Consider the following 10349-nt stretch of genomic DNA (forward strand, 5'->3'; position numbering starts at 1 on the left):
TTCTCAATGCAAACCTTCAAGACAAGAGCTTGGAGTGGTATGTTCCAAGCCCTAAAGGAAAACACCCTCCAACCCAGATTGATGTACCCTGCAAAACTATCTTTCAAAATTGATGGAAAAATAAGACACTTTCATGATAAAGAGCACCTCAGGAACTTCATGAATGCCAAACCAACACTCCAAAAATTTTAGACAATATGCTAGGAAAAGACAATGAGGATCACAACCCCAGGAAGCCCAGCAGAATGAATCCATTGGGCATGACAAATTAAATGCAAAGGGGGACAATCCAACAAAAAGAAAAAGTCATGACAAGGCTTTTAAAACTTTGAACTTCATCTCCCTAATGAGTGTATAATTCAATCTTGTTGTACTGATTAGTATTTTTCTGATACTAGAGTTACACACCTTTCCTTGTGCTGAACTGGCTATTTATCATCTTCTTGTGTCTACTTTTTAATTGGGTTGTCTATTAATAAGCTGTAAGAGTTCTTTATATATTCTGGTCATAGGTTATATGCATTGTAAATATGGTCTGTTTAAGGACTACTTTTCATTTTAACAATGTTATTTAAAGTCCTAAATTTTGATGGAATCTCATTTATCAATTTTTTTTCTTTTATACATCATGTTTTTTGTATCCTAGGAAGTTCTTTTTTTTTAATGAGTCTTATTTTTATTTATTTTTAATTTTTTGTTTTTTGGGGGTGTGTTTTTTTTATATCAGGGATTGAACTCAGGGCCTTGCGCTTGCGAGGCAGGGAGCAGGACCTCTGAGCTAAATCCCCAGCCCTCCTAGGAAGCTCTTACCTACCCTAAATTCATAAACATTTTCCCTTATAAATTCTTCTTAAAGTTTTATAGTTTTAGTCTTTCATATTTAGATTCATAGATCCTTTCAAGTTATCTTTATGTATGGAAATAAAGGGCTGAGGTTAATTTTTTATATACAGATACCAGGTGTTCTAGAGCCACTTGCTGAAAACACTGTCGTTCCCTTTGCTCTTGAATTGAGTTTATATTCTACAAAATGTTAATGTCAAATAATCTTTCAAAATTCAGAGGACTATATATGAATGGTTCTATTTCTAGATTCTCTGTTTTATTCCAATGATCTATATGTTCTTCCTTACACCAACACTGCCTTGATTACTGTAGCTTTAGAGGAAGTCTTAAAATTAGGTACTAAACGTCTTCCAACACTGTTATTTTTTTCCTTTTTCTTTTTCCTTTTCTAAGCCCTTTGTACTCCTACAGAACTTTTAAATTTCTTTTTTTTTGTATTAAATTCTTTTATTGGTACATTGTAGGTATAAAACACAATTGTATTTCTCATTGGGAATTGTACCTTTGCATAATGCATCTTGGTTCTTATTTTTTCCCCATTCCTAGCCTTCCCTTCACCCCCTCCACCCTTCCCTATTTACAAAGACTTTATTTCCATTTTTTCCATTTCTCAGCATTTTTCCTTTCCCTTCTTTCCTATCCCCTGCCCCTCCCATTACCCCTACCACTTTGGACCTTTTTTTCCTATTTTATATTATCGATTATTCATTCTAATCATTGGTTCATTTTAGGTATATGATATAATGACATTCATCATTGGAAACTTGCACCTTTACATAGTCTCTCTTGGTTCTTATTTTTCACACTTGGCCAGCCCTCCCTTCAAACCCTCCAGTCCTCCCTATTTACAAAGATTTTGTTCCTATTTTTCCATTTTCTCATATTAAGCCCATTCCCTTCTATCTTTTGCCCTAGCCCTCCCACTTCCTTCCCCTTTGCCCCTTTTCTTCCTATTTCACATTACCTATTATACACTTAGTCCTTATTTACACTTTCAGTTTCTCACACTAGAGAAACTATTCGGTATTTACACATGTGTGTCCTATTTATTTTACTTAAGAGTATCACCTCAATGTGCATCCACTTAGCTATAAATGTCTCTAATTTCTCATTTTTTATGGCTAAGTAGTACTCCATTTTATTAAAAAACCACATTATCTTTATCCAGTCTCCAGTTGATGGGCATTTGGGCTGTTTTCAAGATTTAGCTATCACAAACTGTGCTGCTATGAACATGGGTGCACATATATCACTGTGGCATGATTCTTTTAATTCTTTGGGGAAGATATCCAGCAGTGGAATAGCGGGGTCAAATGGGACTTCCAGTCCTAGTTCTTTGAGGTATCTCCATACTGATTTCCACAGTGGTTGTGCCAGTCTACACTCCCACGAGCAGTGAAGCAGGGTTCCTCTTTCCCCACAGCCCCGCCGGCATTTGTTATTGGTGGATTTCATGATAGCAGCCATTCTTTCTGGAGTGAAGTGGAATCTCAGTGTTGTTTTCATTTGCATCTCTCGAATGACCAGTGATGTTGAACATTTTTTCATATATTTATTTGCTATTTCTACTTCTTTATCTCAGAAATGTCTGTTCATTTCAGCTGCCCACTTTTCAATTGGGTCTTTAAATTTGGGAGGTCTGATCTTTTGAAGTTCTTTATAGATTCGAGAGAGTAGACCTTTGTCTGAGGAAGAGCAGGTGAAGATTTTTTCCCACATTGTGGGTTGTCTCTTCACACTGCTGGTGGTTTCTCTTGCTGTGCAGAAGACTTTTAATAAGAAGAGATCCCACTTGTTGATTGTTTGAGCTAGTTCATGGGTAACTGAGGTTTTGTTCATAAAACCTTTTCCTACACTGATGTCTTCAAGGGTTCTACCTAACCTCTGTTCCAACTGGTTCAGAGTTTCTATTTTAATATTTAGATCTTTAATCCATTTCGATTTTAGTTTAGTGCATGGTGAGAGATGTAGGTCTAGTTTTAATCTTTGGCAAGTTGAAGCCCAATTTTTCCAGCACCATTTATTAAAGAGGCTATCTTTCCTCCAGTGAAGGTATTTGGCTCCTTTGTCAAAGATGAGATGGCTGAGTGTGTCCGGTGCTGTTTCTGCATCTTCTAATCTGTTCCACTGGTCCTCAGGTCTGTTTCTTTGCCAGTACCATGCTGTTTTTATCACAGTAGCTTTGTAGTAGAGTTGCAGGTTGGGGATTGTGAAACCCCCTGCTATGTCTCTGTTACCTAGAATTGCTTTTGCTATTCTGGGTCTCTTCTTGTTCCAAATGAATTTTTGGATTGTTTTCTCGAGGTCTATGAAGTATGCTGCTGGGATCTCAATTGGAATTGCATTAAATCTATATAGCAGTTTTGGAAGTATGGCCATTTTCACTATATTAAGCCTTCATACCCAGGAGCAGAGGATGTCTGTCCATTTTCTGATATCATCTTCAATCTCTCTTTTCAGAGTGTCATAGTTTTCAGAGAAGAGGTCTTTGATTTCTTTTGTTAGGATGATTCCTAGGTATTTCAGTTTTTTGGATGCTATTGTGAAAGGAATTATTTGCCCCATTTCTCTCTCAGGGAGTCTGTCATTCGTGTATAGGAAAGCTATTGATTTTTATGTGTTGACCTTGTAACCAGCTACTTGACTGAATTTGGTTATTAAGTCTAGAAGACTTTTGGTGGAGTTCTTGGGGTCTTCTATATAGAGTATCATGTCATCTGCAAATAATGACGATTTGACTTCTTCATTTCCTATCTTTATTCCTTTTATTTCTTTCTCTTATCTAATTGCCACGGCTAATGTTTCCAGAACTATATTGAACAAGAGTGGTGATAGTGGACATCCTTGTCTTGTTCCTGATTTGAGTGTGAAGGATTTCAGGTTTTGACCATTTAGTATGATATTGGCTGTTGGCTTTTCATAGATGGCTTCTATCAGTTTGAGGTAGAGACCATCTATTCCAATGTTTTGTAGGGTTTTTATCATAAATGCATGTTGGATTTTGTCAAATGCTTTTTCTGCATCTATGGAGACAATCATATGGTTTTTGTCCTTGGCTCTATTGATATAGTGTATTACATTGATTGATTTGTGTATGTTGAACCATCCCTGCATCCCTGGGATGAATCCCACTTGAGCAGGGTGTATGATCTTCTTGATGATCTTCTGCATTCTGTTTGCCAGTATCTTATTTAGGAATTTTGCATCTATGTTCATTAGTGAGATTGGCCCATAGTTCTCTTTTTCAGTTGGGTCTTTCTCTGCTTTGGGGATCAAGGTGATGCTTGCTTCCAGGAATGAATTTGGGAATATTGCTTCCCTTTCAATTTCACTGAAAAGTTTAAACAGTAGTGGCAGCAGTTCCTCTCTAAATATCTTGTAGAATTCAGCAGTGAAGCCATCAGGGCCTGGGCTTTTCTTAGTTGATAAGTTTTTAATTATATTTTCAATTTCATTGATTGATACAGGGTTGTTCAGAATTTTTAGGTCTTCTTTGTTCAACTTTGGTAATTCATATGTATCTAGGAATCTGTCCATTTCTTCTGTGTTGTCCATCTTATTGGCGTATAGGTTCTGGAAGTAGTTATTGATGATCCTCTGGATTTCTGCTGGGTGTGTTATCATTTCACCCTTTTCATTCCTAATTGCATGGATTTGGGCCTTTTCTTTCCTTTTTCTGATAAGGTTGGCTAAAGGTTTGTCAATTTTGTTGATTCTTTCAAAGGACCAACTCTTGGCTTCACCGATGTTTTTGGATCGTTCTCTTAGTCTCCATTGCATTGATTTCTCCTCTGATCTTTATAATTTCCTCCCTTGTATGAGCTTTGGGGTTGTCCTGCTCTTCTTTTTCTAGAAGCTTGAGGTTCAGCATCAGGTTGTTTAATTGGGCTCGTTCTGTTTTCCTAATATGCATATTCACTGCTATGAATTTCCCTCGTAAGACTGCTTTCATTGTGTCCCATACATTCCAATATGTTGTATTGTCGTTGTCATTTAATTGAAGGAACTGTCTGATTTCTTCTTTAATTTCCTCTGTGACCCATTGGTTATTCAGAAGTGTGTTGTTCAATTTCCATGTGTTTATGAAATTTTTTGAGTTTCTTTTGCTATGAATCTCCAATTTCATCGCACTATGTTCTGATAATATACAGGGGATACCTTCAATTCCTTTGCACTTACTTAAACATGTTCTATGTGTGAGTATGTGGTCTATTTTGGAGAATGACCCATGTGCAGCTGAGAAGAATGTGTATTCTGATTTTGTGTTGTGGAAGACTCTGTAAACATCTGTTAAGTTCATTTCTTCAAGAGTTCAATTGAGTTCTAGTATTTCAGTACTTATTTTTAGTCTAGTTGATCTATCTATTTGTGACAGTGGGGTGTTGAGGTCCCCCACTACAATTGTATTAGTGCATATATGACTTTTCATGTCCATTAGTATTTGTTTTATATAGTTGGGTGCCCTAGTGTTTCGTGCATAGATATTTATGATTGTCATCTCTTCCTCTTGGATTGTTCCCTTTACAAGGATGTAGTGTCCTTCTTCATCTCTCTTAATCAGTGTTGGTTTGAAATCTACTTGATCTGCCAAGAGGATAGCTGATCCTTCTTTTTTTCGGGTTCCTGTTGCCTGGAGTATAGTTTTCCACCGTTTAACTTTCAGTCTATGAGTTTGCTTTTGAATGAAGTGTGTTTCTTGTATGCAGCATATTGTTGGAGTTTGCTTCTTGACCCATTCTGCCAGTCTATTTCTTTGGATTGGTGAATTGAGACCATTAACGTTCATGGTTATAACTGAAATGTATTGACTTGTCATTGCCGTGCCTTTTTCTTTTTGTTGGGTTCTCCCCCTTTACATTTAATTTCTTGTCATGCCAGATGGGTTCATTCTGCTTTGCTTCCTGGGGTTGTGATCCTCAATGTCTATTCATAGGTTATTGTGTAAAATTCTTTGGAGTGCTGGTTTGGTATTCACGAAGTTCCCAAGGTGCTCTTTGTCATGAAAGTATCTTATTTCTCCATCCATTTTGAAAGATAGTTTTGCAGGGTACATCAATCTGGGTTGGAGGCTGTTTTCTTTTAGGGCTTGGAATATGTCACTCCAAGCTCTTCTTGCCTTGAGAGTTTGTGTTGAGAAGTCTGCTGTGATTCTGATGGACTTTCCTTTGTATGTGATTTGTTTCTTTTCTCTGACTGCTTGGAGAACTTTGTTCTTCTGTTGTGTTTCTGGAATCTTAACAATTATATGCCTACGTGTAGATTTTTTTTTTGATCAAGGCTATTTGGAGTCCTATATGTCTCACTTATCTGTATGTCAAGCTTTTTTCCCATGCTTGGGAAGTTTTCTGCCATTATTTCTGTGAAGAGATTTTTTTATGTCATCTCCACTCTCTCATGTTTCTTCATTGAGCCCAATCAGTCTTATGTTACTCTTCTTTGCATCATCTAGCAGCTGCTGGATTGATTTCTCATGTTCCCTTATAATGTTGAAGCAATTTTTCTTTTCCTGGTCACTAATTGCAATCTTATCTTCTATATCTGAAATTCTGTCCTCACATTGGCTCATTCTGCTGTGTAGACTTTCGATGGAGTTTTTCATGTCCTGGAAATCTATTTGTATCTGTTTTATGGATTCCATTTGTTTCTTATGTGGGGATTCCATCATGTTCCTGAGCTCTTCTCTAGATTTATTAATCATATCTTGCACTAGGGGCACAATTTGTCCTGTTATCTGAGAAATTATTTCTGATTCCATTTTTTCCAGATCCCCTTTTGTTGCCTTTGTTGCCAGTTCAGTGTGTCCAGGTGGTTGAGTATCAGAGTGTTCCATGTCATTTCCCTTTGGGGTTGCTGTAGGTGATCTGGAAGTCTGGTTTTGAGACTTACTCACATGTTTTCTCATTTCAACTGGCCAGGGGGCTGTTAGCACCTGCATGGATTACCTCCTCTGAGCTGGGTGAGGTGGGCCAGGGGCCGCGAGCAGTGGTAGGGATGGTGACCCAAAAACCCTTTCCTGTGGGCTGGGAGCAGCAGGAGGGATGGTGGCCAGGAATCCCCTTCCTCTGGACCAGGAGCAGTGAGATGGTGGCTCAGAAGCCCCTACCTGTGAGCCAGGAACAGTGGGAGGGATGCTGGCCTGGAAGCCCCTTCCTCTGGGCCAGGAGCAGTGGGACAGAAGGTGGCCCAAAAGCCCTTTCCTCTGGGCTGGGAGCAGCGGGAGGGATGGTGAACAGGAAGCCCTGTCCTCTGGACCAGGAGCAGTGGGATGATGGCTCAGAAGCCCCTACCTCTGGGCCGGGAACAGCAGGACTCAGTACCTTGGTCTGGTGGTCTGGTGTCCTCTGCGTCTTTGTAGTGTGGAACCAGGTGGCTGCCTGTCTGCAGCGGGGTGATTCGGTGTCTTCCGCATGACTCAGGACCTTGGTAGGGCATGCACAGACCTTCCTGTGTGCAGTGGTCTGATTCGGTGTGTTCTGTGCAACTCAGGACCTCAGTAGGGCATGCACAGACCTGCCTGTCTACAGCGGGCTGATTCGGCATGTTCTGTGTGACTCAGGACCTCGGTAGGGCATGCACAGACCTTCCTGTGTCCAGAACTTTTAAATTTCAGTATCCAGTTCTTCATTTATAGCAAGCATACATAGACCTGAATTTTTATACATACCTTGTGTTTTCTAATCCTGCTAAATTCAAATACAAGTTCTAGAGGCTCCTAGAGATTTCTTAGTATTTTCTCTGTAGATGATCATTTCATCTACATACAAAGATTTTGCTTTTACCTTGCCAATCCTATCCTTATTGCCAGATTATCTCAGTTTAGGCCTATGTTTCAAAGCTTAATGGACAGATGAAAAACAGGCATATCTGCCCTTGTTCCCCACCTTAGGGAGAAAGCATTGTATCTTCTCCATTCATATAAGGCATTTTTGCTGGAAGTATGGAGTACATGTCTTTGATCTGTTGAGAAGGTTCTGTTCTACTTCTAGGCTCCTGATAGCTTTTAACATGAACAGCTGTAGAATTTAGTCCAATACTTTTTCTCCAACTACTGACAGGATCATATGGCTTTTTCCTTTCCTCTGTTAAAATGATGACTTTTGGGGGGTGGATCTTCCAATGCTGAACCAACACGGCTATCCCTATAATAAAACCACTTTCTACATATTGCCAGATCTTACTTCTAATAGTTTATTCTGTTAAACAAATTTCTCATTTATACTTTTTTCTTCTACTATCTTTATCCAGTTTTAGTATTAGCACAATGTTGATTTCCTAAAATGAGGGGAGAAGTGTTCCTTCTTTTTTCTGCTTTAAATGTTTGATATAATGTATTAGTTAAAATGTATATGAGCCTGTTGCTGTCATATAGGTAGTTTTTCAAGCTAGGAATATACTTTCTTTAATAGGTGCTATTCAAATTGTATATTTCCTAAAGAGTTAGTTTCATTAATTTGTCTTCCAAGGTACTTCTTAGAAGTTGTCAAATTTATTTCAAAAAGATTTTTGTAATATGCTTTCCATATCCTTTTAAATTCTGCAAAATCTGTTGTAATATCTCCTAGATCTTGATATTGTAATTTTTAAAATGTATAATTGATATTGTTTAATAGGAAGAAAAGGTCTAAAGGAGCAGGGGAGAGCTGTGATACAAGGAAGACTCAAAATAGATATCATCCTACCTGAGCTCCTGGATTGGGTTTTCTTTTTTGCTATACTAGGGATTGAACCCAGAGCCTTGGTGCATGCCAAGAAAAACACAATCCAGGCTTGAAGCCTTTGGTAGTTCCATCTGATTCTTAGAAATTAGGATACATAGAATGAATAGATTACTCTTTATAAAAAAAAAATATCACTTCAGAGAAGGTGAGCCAGTCCGAGCACCCAGAAGGAAGCTCCCCCGCCACCATCCCAAGCTCCTAGGGCAGAGAAGCTGAGCTGATCCCAGCACCTGGAAGGGAGCTTCCCCATCGCCATCCCAGGTTTCTAGGCCAGAAAAGGTGAGCCAGTCCCAGAACCTGGAAAGAAGCTCCCCACCTCTATCTTAAGCTAATAGGGCAGAGAAGCTGAGTCAGTTCCAGCAAATGGAAGGAAGCTCCCCCACCACCATCCCAAGCTCCTAGGGCAGAGAAGGTGAGCTGCATGGGAGCCAGAAGCACCCCCACCCCCACAATGGAAATGAGAAGACACTTTAAAAAGCCTCAAAAACAGACTTCCAGATCACCTACAGCAACCCCAAAGGGAAATGAGGTGGAACACTCTGATACTCAACCACCTGGACTCTCTGAACTGGCAACAAAAGAGGATCTGGGAAAAATGAAATCAGAAATAATTACTCAGATAACAGCAAAGATTGTGCTCATGGTGCAAGAAATGATTAATAAATCCAGAGAGGACAGAGATAAAAAAATAGAGGATCTGCGGAATATGATGGAATCCCAACATAGGAAACAAATGGAATCCATAAAACAGATACAAACAGATTTCCAAGAGATTAAAAACTTCATCGAAAGTCTGCACCGCAGAATGAACCAATGTGAGGATAGAATTTCACATATAGAAGATAAGATTGCAATTAGTGAGGAGGAAAAGAAAAATTGCTTTAAAATTGTAAGGGAACATGAGAAATCAACCCAGCAGCTGCTAGATGATGCAAAGAAGAATAACATAAGACTGACTGGAGTCAATGAAGAAAGAGGAGAGAGTGCAGATGACATAAAAAAACTGTTCACAGAAGTGGTGGCAGAAAACTTCCCAAGGAGGGGAAAAGAACTTGACATACAGATAAGTGAGGCATATAAGACTCCAGCTAGCCTTAGTCAAACAAAATCTACACATAGGCATATAGTAATTAGGATTCCATAAATCCAACAGAAGAACAAAATTCTATAAGCAGTGAGAGAAAAGAAATAAATCACATACAAAGGAAAGCCCATCAGAATCACAGCAGACTTCTCAATGCAAACCCTCAAGGCAAGAAGAGCTTGGAGTGATGTATTTCAAGCCCTAAAGGAAAACAGCCTCCAACCCAGATTGATGTACCCTGCAAAACTATCTTTCAAAATTGATGGAGAAATAAGATACTTTCATGACAAAGAGCACCCCAGGAACTTCATGAATACCAAACCGGCACTCCAAACAATTTTAGACAATACCCTAGGAAAAGACAATGAGGATCACAACCCCAGGAAACCTAGCAGAATGAATCCACTGGATGTGACAAATTAAACGATAAGGGGGAGAATCCAACAAAAAGAAAAAGTCATGACAAGGCTTTTAAAACTTTTAACTTCATCTCCCTAATGAGTGTATAATTCAATCTTATTACTGTACTGATTAGTATTTTTCTGATTCTAGAGTTGCACACCATTCTTTGTGCTATACTGGCTATTTATCATCTTCTTATGTCTACATTTTAATTGGGTTGTCTATTAATGAGCTCTAAGAATTCTTTATATATTCTGCTCATAGGTTATATGCATTGGAAATATGGTCTGTTTAAGGAC

This window comes from Heterocephalus glaber, unplaced genomic scaffold (genome assembly GCF_053883595.1).
Source record: "Heterocephalus glaber isolate CG9 unplaced genomic scaffold, H.glaber_assembly_v1.0 deba00001454, whole genome shotgun sequence".
Taxonomy (NCBI): domain Eukaryota; kingdom Metazoa; phylum Chordata; class Mammalia; order Rodentia; family Bathyergidae; genus Heterocephalus; species Heterocephalus glaber.